Source organism: Gekko japonicus, unplaced genomic scaffold (genome assembly GCF_001447785.1).
Source record: "Gekko japonicus isolate JY-2015 unplaced genomic scaffold, Gekko_japonicus_V1.1 scaffold1614, whole genome shotgun sequence".
Lineage (NCBI taxonomy): Eukaryota > Metazoa > Chordata > Lepidosauria > Squamata > Gekkonidae > Gekko > Gekko japonicus.
In genome coordinates, this window is record NW_015160259.1 from 357,966 (window position 1) to 370,491 (window position 12,526).

The 12,526-nt window shown below is 48.1% G+C and overlaps 1 pseudogene; it reads left to right on the forward strand.

Moving 5' to 3' along the window:
• Nucleotides 1-5,880: 5,880 nt before the first annotated feature.
• LOC107113367 overlaps nt 5,881-12,526 on the forward strand; it is a 50,560-nt pseudogene continuing 43,914 nt past the window's right edge.

Genomic DNA, 12,526 nt, shown 5'->3' on the forward strand with positions numbered 1-12,526 from the left:
ATGTGCACAGTCTTCTTTACCTCTGCATTCTGCTGCTGCTGCTTCTCCCAAACTGTCCCCCTTTTTTGGCATTTTGTTGTAATTCTTGCCATCGAGCTGGCATTCTTGTGCTGCAGCTGTCATCCCCATAAGACTGCAGGTTTTTCTTGCTGCTCTGGAAAAGCAAACTTGGATTTTTGGAGGGTTCCCCTCTCCCCTCTGCTATGGCTTATGAAGATGAAATTCTGTCTTCTTCTTACCAGCAAATCTTCTTTTCCGGGGGACTTTTGCAGCTTGGCACAATTTAGTAGCCTTTGCTAACACCAAGATCTTTTGTTTCCAGACCAAAAACCCTCTATAAAGATTTGCTCCATAATTAAAAGGAGCACCTTCAAATGAAGGAGCACCTTCATTTTTACTTGGCAGGCAATGCTCTTCCAACTTGTTAGCATATTTAGATTTCTCATTTGCACAGCTAGCGGAAAGGTAGGGAACCCCTCAGGGGATTGAGTCTCTTCACAATTAGGTGCCCTGACCTGGATAGCCCAGGCAAGCCCGATCTCATCAGATCTCGGAAGCTAAGGCAAGACCTTGGCAAGACCTTGGATGGGAAACCTTAAAAGAATACCAGGCCCAGGATGCAGAGGCAGGCAATGTCTGAAATGTCCAAGCCCAGTAGAGGTTTCCGGAACTCAACCATGACTTCCAGGCATACACACCTACACACACAAAAATACCAACAAAAAAAGTTCATAATTAGGTCTCCCTTCCTCTTCTCTGGCTCCACCGTTTCCATGAAGAAGCCCAGCTGCTGTCTGGATCGTCTCCAGTTGTTTGCAGCAGGATTGGGGCCATTCAGTCCCCCTCGAACTCTGAGCAGCTCCATCCTGCTTCTCATTCCCTGTTTCCAACTTCCCAACTGCTGTGTAAATTGGCCCCCTGCTCCTATGCTGTGGATACCGGTTGGAGAAGGCTGCAGGAATCTTTCATTTATAGTTTAGCAACACTTTTGTGAAGCCGTGGATGGCCTTTTTAAAAAGCCTTCCTGCTTGCTTTCTGGAAAAGGCCATAGAAAATGGGAACCCTAGAAGTCTGCGACCACTTTATGTTCTGTGGGCATCTGGTGCTCTCTCAGACCTCCTCTTAATCTCGAGTTGATGTTTTTGGTATCGTTTATACCCCACTTCCCAATTTGGACCCAACCTGGGCTCCCTCGTTCTGCCTCTCTCCTATTTATCCACACAAGAACCCTGTAAGATACATTAACCTGTGGGTGTGTGACCAGCCCCAGGTCACCCAGCAAGCTTCCATGGCAGGTTGGGAATTTCAACCTGGGTCTCCCAGATCTAATCTGACTACACCACACACACACACACACACAATTTAAATCCAAAAATCAGTCTTGGCTTTGCAGGAGGTCATGCATCCAGCACTTGCCTTTACAGAAGAATCTGGCAGAGGAGGAAGACAATCCAGTGGTTGAGGTGAAGGAAGGAGGGATGAGGGGAGAGCCAGACTCAGCTGACCCTGAATCAGGAAAAGGCCTTGATGACAGCAAGGCTGGGTGCAGAAGGGAGCTGTGGGAAGAGACCGTGCAGAAGAGCCTGGGAGACCACATCCTCCCTCCAGATGTGCAGCGCCAGCTGTTCAGGCAGTTCGGCTACCAGGAGGCGGAGGGGCCCCGGGAGGTCTGCAGCCGACTCCACCGTCTTTGCCGCCAGTGGCTGAAGCCGGAGAGGCGCAGCAAGAAGGAGATGCTGGACCTGGTAATCCTGGAGCAGTTCCTGGCCGTCCTGCCCCCGGAGATGGAGAGCTGGGTGAGGGAGTGCGGGCCGGAGACCAGTTCCCAGGCGGTGGCCCTGGCAGAAGGCTTCCTCCTCAGCCTGGCAGAGGAGAAGAATCAGGACCTGCAGGTGAGAGGGATTCATCTAGGTTGGGTTGAGGGGGCACAGAATATGAAAACGGGTAATCTCAAAATCCACACAGACTACCCCAGGTTTTTTAGACCCCCCCTCCCCCACCAGCTTGTTTCCTCTCCCTATTCTCATCAGTCTCCCCTTTCTGGGACCCCTGCTTCTTTTTCAGGCACAGGAGAAGATCGCGCAGGAGCATTACCACGGAGACACTTTTCTGGGTAAGATTGAAAAGAGTGTCGTTCCCACTAGATGGCCTCCTCCCCAGTGTTCCCTCTAAGCTGAGTTAGTGTGAGCTAGCTCACTGTTTTTTAGCCTCCAGCTCACAGATTTTGTCTTAGCTCAGGAAGGAGGGCTCCAGAGCAAACTCATTTATGCAGGTGCCAAATTGCTCGCTCACTACTTTAATGCCCGTAGCTCACAAAGTAGAATTTTTGCTCACAGGACTCCACAGCTTGGAGGGAGCATTGCTCCTGACTGTAGGTGGCTTGCCTTGATGCCCCATGAAGGGTTCTCCACTCTGGCTTCTCAGTTCAGAAATTCAGTTTGGGGAAGTAAAAGCCTAGAATCGATTTAAAATCACTGCAGGGTAATTGGATGAATACAGTAAGGGAGTTTGAAGACAAATCAGCCTCCAAAGTCAGATAATTATGATTAATGTCAGAGCTTTGGAAAATAGTGCATTGGGCCAAAAAAAAAAATTATGAAATCATAACTTTTCAGGACTTCTTATGCCATAGTAATTTCTGATACTTGTAAGTCAAGAGCTTTTTGCTACCCACTTTTCAGCAGGGCAAGGAGTATCCAGAGTCAGGGGTCATTTCCTGCAGGAGCGCACAGGAGCTCCGGCAGTAAAGAGCCCAGGGGGCGGGCACATGCAACAAGCCCCACCCCCTGCTCCCAGCAGCCCTCAGTCAGAGCAAGAAGCAGCCAGGTAAGCTGCAGAGCCCCCCCCCGGGCCCCCAGCCCAAAACAGTCCAGTGGCACCTTTAAGACCAAGTTTTATTCAGGTACAAGCTCTCCCTCCTCTGCGAGGACAGATCTGCACGTTCCCCCCCCCTCAATAGCTAGCAATCCAAAACAGTCCAGTGGAGCCTGAGTGGTGGGTGTTGCTTTCTGACACACTTCCGGTAATGTCAGGGGGTGTGGCATATGCAAATAAGTTATGCTAATGAGTTATGCTAATGAGCTCCTGCACCTCTTTTTCTACAAAACGACCCCTGGACAGAAGGCAGCAGTCCGGTGCTTTCAAAACTGTGTTCTGTCTGACTAGATATTAAGTGCCAGGGTACAAAAAGTTTTGTCAAAAAATGATTTTGGATCATCCCATTCCCAGAAGCAGAAGAAGAGATTGGATTTATACCCCGCCCTTTCCTCGGAGTCTCAGAGTGGCTTAAGAACATAAGAACATAAGAGAAGCCAGTGTTGGATCAGGCCAATGGCCCATCTAGTCCAACATTCTGTCACACAGTGGCCAAAAATACCAGGGGCCATCAGGAGGTCCACCAGTGGGGCCAGGACACTAGGAGCCCTCCCACTGTTGCCCCCCCCCCCCAAGCACCAAGAATACAGAGCATCACCTGCCCCAGACTGAGAGTTCCTATCTATACCTTGTGGCTAATAGCCACTGATGGACCTCTGCTCCATATGTTTACCCGATTCCCTCTTGAAGCCGTCCATGCTTGTAGCCGCCACCACCTCCTGTGGCAGTGAATTCCATGTGTTAATCACTCTTTGGGTGAAGAAGTACATTCTTTTATCTGTTCTAACCCGACCGCTCAGCAATTTCATGGAGTGCCCACGAGTTCTTGTATTGTGAGAAAGGGAGAAAAGTACTTCTTTCTCGACCTGCTCTATCCCATGCATAATCTTATAAACCTCAATCATGTCTTTTTGAGGTGTGGTGACCAGAACTGTACACAGTACTCCAAATGAGGCTTACAATCTCCTTCCCTTCCTCTCCCCACAACAAACACCCTGTGAGGTAGGTGGGGCTGAGAGAGCTCTTAGAGAACTGCTCATATGGAGGAGTGGGGAATCAAATCCCAGATTAGTGTCCACCGCTCTTAACTACTCTACCAGCCCCCCCCCCCATAGTAACAATGTTTTCATTTATACTCTGCCTTTCTAACTGGGACTGAAGGAAGAATATATGTATGATAAAAATGAATCTTCAGACAATCACTAAGCAGATGTGATGATAACGTCAGGTAACCAATGGATTGTAAAAAGATCACCATATTAGATATTATACTGGAGGGGCTCTGGCTCAGTGGAAGAGCCTTTGCTTTACATGCAGAAGGTTCCAGGTTCAATCTTTGGTATTTCCAGTTTGTACCCGGTGGTAGGTGATTAGAAAGACCTCAGCCTGAAATCCAGATAGAATAATAATTGAATTTAAAAACTAAGATTCCTAGTAAGTGGAAATAATGCATTTGGGCTGGGATTATAGAATGGAGGTGTGACAGACAGGCTGGGTTCCACCTCTCTCTAAGAGCAACCAGTGAGAGTGGACAGAATGTTGCGAGAGACTTGAAAAATGGCAGTTGAACAATTACAGTTAGGGGACGGCAGCAGAGATAGAAGTAGACAGCTGAGGTGCAGAGGCGAAAAGGGCATTTCTGACAGAGTAGAGCTGTGCAGAGCAGGCAGAAAATAGTTAAATTATAACCAAAGGATCTCAGTTGTAGGAATAGGACCTCAGTTCAGGAGTTCAGTCGAAGTGAAACGTTGTTTCGTCTACTTTACTTTCCTCAGTATTTTGTTCACATCATAAATAAAAGTGTCTTCTTTTGATTAACCCCGTGGGCTGCTTGTCTAAGGGAAAGAATCACATACACGCACAATTCAATACCTTTGTCTATATTTCTGTTATTGGATACGAATGAATAGTGGCAACGAGTGACTGGGACTGTCTTTGAGCCTCAGCCCCAGTAGCTCTATGGAAGTGAGGGCTGATTACTCAAGGGGGATGGGGCTATCCTGTCTGTGGATGACTCCGGGAGTGAGAGAGAGGACTTGAGGCGTGAGGTGGTCGTGACTCTCTGTAGATTTTAAAAGAAGGAAGAAGAGTTGGCTTTTATACCCTGCTTTCCCCTAAGGAGTCTCAAAGCGGTTTCCCTTCCCTTCCTCTCCCCACAACAGTTACCTTGTAATGTAAGTGGGGCTGAGAGAGTTCTGAGAGAAACTGTGACTGGCCCAAGGTCACCCAGCAGGCTTCGTGTGGAGGAGGAGTGGGGAATGAAACCTGGTTCTCCAGGTTAGAGTCTGCTGTGCTTAACAAGAAGGGTAGCAAGTGTAATGTCCTGACCTACACATAACCCATTACCTGAATAGGAGAGATTATAGATGGGGTAGGCATTCTGTGTGAGTGGAAAAGGGGCATCACAGAGGGAAAAATTCAGAAGAAGGCATGCAGCTATCTCTCTTTCGCATCTCTCGCCGTGTTGCCTAGCTGCAAAGAGATTCTGGGATATGGGAGCTGCAGTTCTCTCAGTGGATTCAGAACGGCCTGTTCCTTGCATTTCAGAGCTCTTCCTTCTTAATTATGTGAACTCTGTACCATTGGACAAACAGACCACAGTTTTGTCTATGATAACGGTATCACGACTGGATTTTTCTAGGATACGGAAGCAAAAAATGATCTGAAATAAGAATGCAAGGATAGTTCCAATCAGTGTTCCCTCTAAGCTGAGTTAGTGTGAGCTAGCCCAAAGTTTTTTTAGCCTTCGGCTCACACATTTTTGTCTTAGCTCAGGAAGGATGGCTCCAGAGTAAACTAATTTATGCAGGAGCCACAATCGCTCGCTCACAACTTTCATGCCAGTAGCTCACAAAGTAGAATTTTTGCTCACAAGACTCCACGGCTTAGAGGGAGCATTGGTTCCAGTTGTGAGCCAAGACAGGGAGTACCTTATTCGCTGAATTGCAAAGTACTTGGAAATTATAGAATGCCTTCCATTTTCCTTCTTATCCTTCCAGGTGTTGCCATACATTCTTTGCCATCTCTTTGTGGCACACAGAAAGCAGCTTCCATGCAGCCTGATCGGGTAAGTGTGGAACTATGGGTCATGCCCCCGGGTGCCTCTCCTCACTGCCCCTAGGCTAGGGAGAATCTCTCTTTATCTCTTCCCCATGGCTGCTATCTGTGCTGCTCAATGGATAAAAAATGAAAATGGAGGTTTGAATCCTGAATGTCAGCATCTTATTATAGACCCTTTGAATTGCTCTTAGAAGGGGAAGATTATCTGTGAAGACAGAGGAGTTTGTTTGCTTCTCTTTTCAGACTCTGGTGACCTTGGAGGAGGTGTCTGTTCATTTCACCGAGGAGGAGTGGGCCCTGCTGGATCCGGACCAAAGGAGGCTTCAACAGGAAGTCATGGCGGAGAACTCTCAGAACGTGGCCTCTCTGGGTAAGGCTCTCCTTTCTCTTGATTGACAGATGCCGGAAGCAGAAGTGATGCCTTCCAAGAAGGACCCCAAGTCTGATCTGGAAGACCCGGGCTAGTCCAATCTCTTCAGCTCTCTGAGCAGGTTTGGTCCTGGTTAATACTTGGGTGGGAGAACACTAAGGAATTCCAGGGTCGCTATGTAGAGGCCGGCAATGGCAAACCACCTCTGAGCGTCTCTTGCCTCGAACCCTATGGAGTCACCATAAATCAGCTGTGACTTGAAGGCACTTCCCGCCACCACAAATAAGGACCCTGGTAGGGCTCTTCCAATGGAGACTGTCACTAGGGGAGGTGGTGCCATACTGTGATGTCAGATCCTGCTTTCCTTTAGAGGGATAAAGACCCTGAAACCCGATGGCTCTATGTAGGCCAGGGCTTCCCTTCCCTTGCTGAAGTTTCCTGCTCCCTTCTTCTCCACTTTAGGCTACCAGCAGGATCAGAAGACAGATCCTACTGGATCCCAGCAGTACCCCCTCCCCTTGCATATTTTATTCAGGAGGTTAAAATTTTTGGTTCCTCCTTCTTGCCATTGTGAGTGGCTGGGGGTCAGATAGCCTTGTTTAAAAATCTTAACATTTCTTAGAGTTGGAACATCTAGAAGTCCCCAGTCTGTTCCCCCCCCCCCCCGAAAGGAGGACTTCTGGTTCCCAAACCTGTTTCCATACCCACAGTGCAAGGAGCAGGTATCTGCCAGTTTGGTATAGTGGTTAAGAGCATTGGACTCTAATCTGGAGAGCCGGGTTTGACTCCCCACTTCTCCACATGTAGCCTTGAGCCAGTCACAGTTTTCTCAGAGCTATTCTTTCATCTCAGAGCTCTCTCAGCCCCACCTACCTCACAGGGTGGCTGTTGTGGGGAGAGGAAGAAAAGGAGATTGTAAGCCACTCTGAGACTCCAAGTGAAGGGCAGGGTATAAATCCAACTCTTCTTCTTCCTTTTCTTCCTCCTCTTCCTCTTCCTCCTCATTCTCTTCCTCCTCCTTTCTCTGGTGCATTCGGGTAGGGCTCCACTTGGGCTAAATGTCACCAGCAGGACAATGCGGGGATTTCTCAGGAGGCAGCAGCCCAAGAGTGGCCAGGAAAGCTTTCTCAAGTGTGAGAGAGAAGATAAAAGAGGGAACAAATGCTGGCTTGTTTGTACCTGTGGTGGTGTTGGGGGAGGGGAACGTTTATAAGTGTGCTTGGCTTTCAGAAACACTGCTTTATTTATATGCTGCCTCTCTGCAGACCTGCTCAAGGTGGTTCAGAAAACAAAACAGTACCAGAAAATCCTAAATTCTTCCACAAATGATCAATTTAAAAAGCCAGGAGTGCAAGAAGAGTGTAAAACAGTCACTGAGTTGCATGGGAAATCTCCCAAAGCAGTCCTCACCTTAGAAGAGGTCTATTGTTTTAATTCTTTTATGGTCTTCTAACCATAAAACAGTTAAAATAATAGCCCTCTAAGTCTGTTAAAGCCCAGGTGGAAATAAATGTTTGGACCTGGCTCTATAGGAAGGTGAACTCCAGGTGAGCTTCAAATGGGGGACGTTCCCCAAGTGCGGGGCCATCACTGCAAATACACAGTCTCTAGTCGCCACCTGACTCACCTCTGCATCAGAGCCAGAGAACATAGGACTTGGGAGGCCAAATGTACCTTGTGGGCTGGAAACTACTCTGCTGTGAGGGTATAAACCTCTGCTCCTAACTCACTGTCCAGTGAATGCAGTTCAGTTCTGTACCTGAATACAGGAAACTGTTTGGGAGACACCATCTAGTCCATTTCCCATTCCCCACAGTGGCCACCTAGAGCCCCTAAAACGTTCACAAGAAGAGGGGCAGATCCAACGCATCCCTCTTCAGGTAGATGCTGCCTCTAAACAAGGAGGTTCCACTGGTGTACCTTTTCTCTGATGGAACTACCCTCCAAGGAAGAATCAGCAGCTGATGAATACAGGGCAGGATTTGTTTCCCCATCAAATGATTTCTGTCCTGCCAGTGTACAGAAAATTGATAGCTTTCTTTACTTCATTTCACTTTTGCATAAAAGTCATACCTGTATTTTCTTTTTATTCTAGAGAGTGATGAATGTGCTGATAGACACCGAAGAATTAACACAGGGGAGCAAACTCATAAATGGTTGGAGTCTGGAAGGAGCTCTGCTCAGAATTTCATCCATGCTGTTCATCACCAAAGCCACACAAAGGAGAAATCCTATACATGCTTGCAGTGTGGAAAGAGCTTTTCTCGGAAAGACACCCTGTCTGTTCATCGAAGAATCCACACTGGGGAGAAGCCATATAAATGCCTCGAATGTGGAAAGAGCTTTGCTCAGAGTTCACAGCGTATTACCCATCAACGTATCCACACTGGAGAGAAACCACATAAATGCTTGCATTGTGAAAAGAGCTTTGCTCTTAGTACAGAGCTTAAGGCCCATCAGCGTGTCCACACTGGGGAGAAACCATATAAATGCTTTCAGTGCGGGAAGAGCTTTGCTTGGAGAACAATGCTTAGGGTCCATGAACGTATGCACACTGGGGAGAAGCCATATAAATGCTTGGATTGTGAAAAGAGCTTTACTGGAAATTCACAGCTTACACAGCATCAGCGTATCCACACTGGGGAGAAGCCGTATAAATGCCTGGAGTGTGGCAAGTGCTTTGCTCAGAGTTCACAGCGTAGTACCCATCAACGTATCCACACTGGGGAGAAACCATATAAGTGCTTGGTGTGTGGAAAGAGCTTTGCTCGGAGTGCAAAGCTTACTCTCCATGAACGTATCCACACTGGAGAGAAACCATATAGATGTTTGGAATGTGGAAAGAGCTTTGCTCAGAATTCACAGCTTACTCGCCATCAGCGAATCCACACAGGAGAGAAACCATATAAATGCTTGGACTGTGGAAAGAGCTTTGCTCGGAGTTCACAGCTTACTGCCCATCGACGAATCCACACAGGGGAGAAACCATATAAATGCTTGGAGTGCGGAAAGAACTTTGCTCGAAGTTCACAGCTTACCACCCATCGACGAATCCACACAGGGGAGAAACCATATAAATGCTTGAAGTGTGGAAAGAGCTTTCCTCGGAGTGACAGCCTAACTGCTCATCTACAAATCCACATCAGGGGCAGAGAGGGACCACATAATGCTTGAATTGTGGAAAGAGCTTCACTCAAAAAGTATATCTTAAGCTACATGTAAGAATTTGCACAGGGGAGAAAATGTATAAATGCTAAGCTTTGTTTCGCATCAAAGAATTCACACAGGAGAGAAATCATACAAACATTTCTAGTATTTCAAGCTCTTAACCCTAAAGCCCAACCTTACAGGCATCATCATCTGGAGTTCTTGTGCTAAATCAGGCCCATATTATACAGCTGTTTTATCAGCATTGGTTAAGGCATAACATTTGGATAAACATATGGAGCAGAGGTCCATCAGTGGCTATTAGCCACGAGGTATAGATACGAACTCTCGGTCTGGGGCAAGGGATGCTCTGAATTCTTGGTGCTTGGGGGGGGGGGCAACAGTGGGGGGGCTTCTAATGTCCTGGCCCACTGGTGGACCTCCAGATGGCACCTGGTATTTTTGGCCACTGTGTGACAGAGTGTTGGACTGGATGGGCCATTGGCCTGATCCAGCATTGGCTTCTCTTATGTTGTTATGTTCTTAAGGCATGTTCAGTTCTCAGCTAACATATCTGGAATACAAGCTACTATAAAATGTGAGTTATTTGTCCTACCCTGTTAACACATCTTATGGAGGGGTGTCACAGACTATTAGTATTATTTTTAGGACTAGATTCTCTGCCCCACCTGCTCCATTCACCATATTTCATTATAGTTTGACTCTGCCAGAACAGCAGCAGTTATACTGGATGAACTAATCACAAGAGCAAACATCATACCCCATCTTTTTGTATGTGAGCCAGTATGCATACAACCTGCTCAAAAACCCCCTAAGCTGCAAATATCCAAACCAGTGAATACTACCATTACTTTAATAAACTTCTTGGAAATCAGTGATAGTATTGGCTGTAATGAAATGATCATGTGTATCCATATTGTGTATTTTCCATTTAGCTATTGAATTAAGCTTAAATGTTTGCAAGCTATCGAACAGAGCAATCCTGTGCCACGCTTGCACTGTGGCGACTAGCCATGACATAACTATGGCTCCGCTAGTCTATTCCCTAGCTTATGTCACAGCTTGCAGAAAAATTGTGTTTTTTGTGGGGAGGTTGGTATGTTGGTGCTACCGTGGTAGCATTTTGGCAAGGCAGTGGGGCTTTGATGGACAGGGCATCAAGAACCAATTGGATCAGTAGGCACGGGGTGGGATGAGCCAGTCACCCACCACACCCCTCACTGACATCCCAAACCAGCCCCCTGCCCAGACGGAGTAAAGGGCAGCCAAAGCCCAGAAAGGGAAGGGGCTTGGGGGGGGGGGTTTGTCATTGGCAGTCGGTGCATTAGTGGGTACCTCCACTCACCAATGTTTCCTCTAAGCTGCAGAGTCTTGTGAGCAGAAATTCTACTTATGTGAGCTACTGGCATTAAAGTTGTGAGTGAGCAATTTGGCTACTGCATGAATGAGTTTGCTCTGGAGCCCTCCTTCCTGAGCGAAGACCAAAATGCGTGAGGCGGAAGCTAAGAAACTGTGAGCTGGCTCACACTAACTCAGCTTAGAGGGAACACTGCCACTCACTGGTGGTCATGCTGTCCAGCAGGTCGCCCACACCGCCTAGGGCACCCCTCACACCACCCCTGTTGGCGTCAGAGCAGGAGGAGGTGCCAGTGCGTTTGGTGTTGAGGGGGGCCCCAAAGCACCTACAACAGGTCCCCCAGCGACCTCTCAATGTGCACCGATCCCTTCACCACGTCCCTCATGGTGGCAAGGAGCACCCTCCAGGTGCTCGCCAGCTAGGGGTTGCCAGCTCCGGGTTGGGAAACACCTGGAGATTTTTGGGGTGGAGCCTGAAGAGGGTGGGGTTTGGGGAAGGGAGGGGCTTCAGTGGGCTATGATGCCACAGGAGTCCCACCTTCCAAAGCGGCCATTTCATCCAGGTGGACTGACCTCTGCTGCCTGGAGGTCAGTTGTAATAGCGGGAGTCACAGGGCTCTACTGGTAGCAGGAGCTCCTTTGCATATTAGGCCACACACCCCTAGTGTAGCCAATCCTCCAAGAGCTTACAGAGCTCTTCTTACTGGGGCTACTGTAAGCTCTTGGAGGATTGGCTACACTAGGGGTGTGTGGCCTAATATGCAAAGGAGCTCCTGCTACCAGTAGAGCCCTGGCGGGAGATCTCCAGCTACGACCTGGAGGTTATGTCCCAAAGAGGGCTCACGGGAGGAGAGCAGACGCTTCAGTATTGTAGAGTATTGTAGAAGCGTCGACAGAAAGAGCAACATGTTCATGGGGTGACTGGATTTGGAAAACTGTCTGAGGAGAATTGTTAGGTTATATTTTGATTTCACAGCTGAAAGAGTATCAGCTCTCTGAGGAAGCAGCTGCCTGTGGAGGCGTGGGGAATCAAACCTGGTTCAGGTAGGTGTGGTGGTTACAGCCAGTTTGGTGTAGTAATTAGGAGCGTGGACTCTTATCTTTAGGGCTGGGTCTGATTCCCCACTCCTCCACATATAACTGTTGGTGTGTCCTTGGGTCAGTTACAAGTTCTTTCAGAGCTGTTCTCTCACGAGCTGTTCTTGAAAGAGCTCTTTCAGCCCCACCTACCTCACAGGGTGTCTGTTGTGGAGAGGGGAAGGGAAAGGAGATTGTTAACTGCTCTGAGACTCCTTCAGGTAGTGAAGGTCAGGGTATAAATCCAATCTCCTCTTCTTCTCCCAGATTAGAGGCCACACTCTTAACCACTACCAAACTGGCATCCCAAAAAGCAATCGCTCTTGTTCTTCTCTGGCAGCAGGGCAAATGGTAATCTCCCAGCATGAAACCAACCTTGGCTTTCTGGGCAACGTGAGCATTTCATTACTCTCTTCCCCAGGAAAAAGCATTGTTCCCAGCGTTCGGGATACCGAAGAGGTATTTCAGAGCACCTTCCCTCTCCCTTGCATCACAGTCCGCTCCACAAGCAGAGGGACCTTGACTCAGCGGTAGATCACCTGCTTTCTATGCAGGGCCGGCTCACCCACTAGGCGAACTAGGCATTCGCCTAGAGCGCCGGACCCTGGATGGGGGCACTGA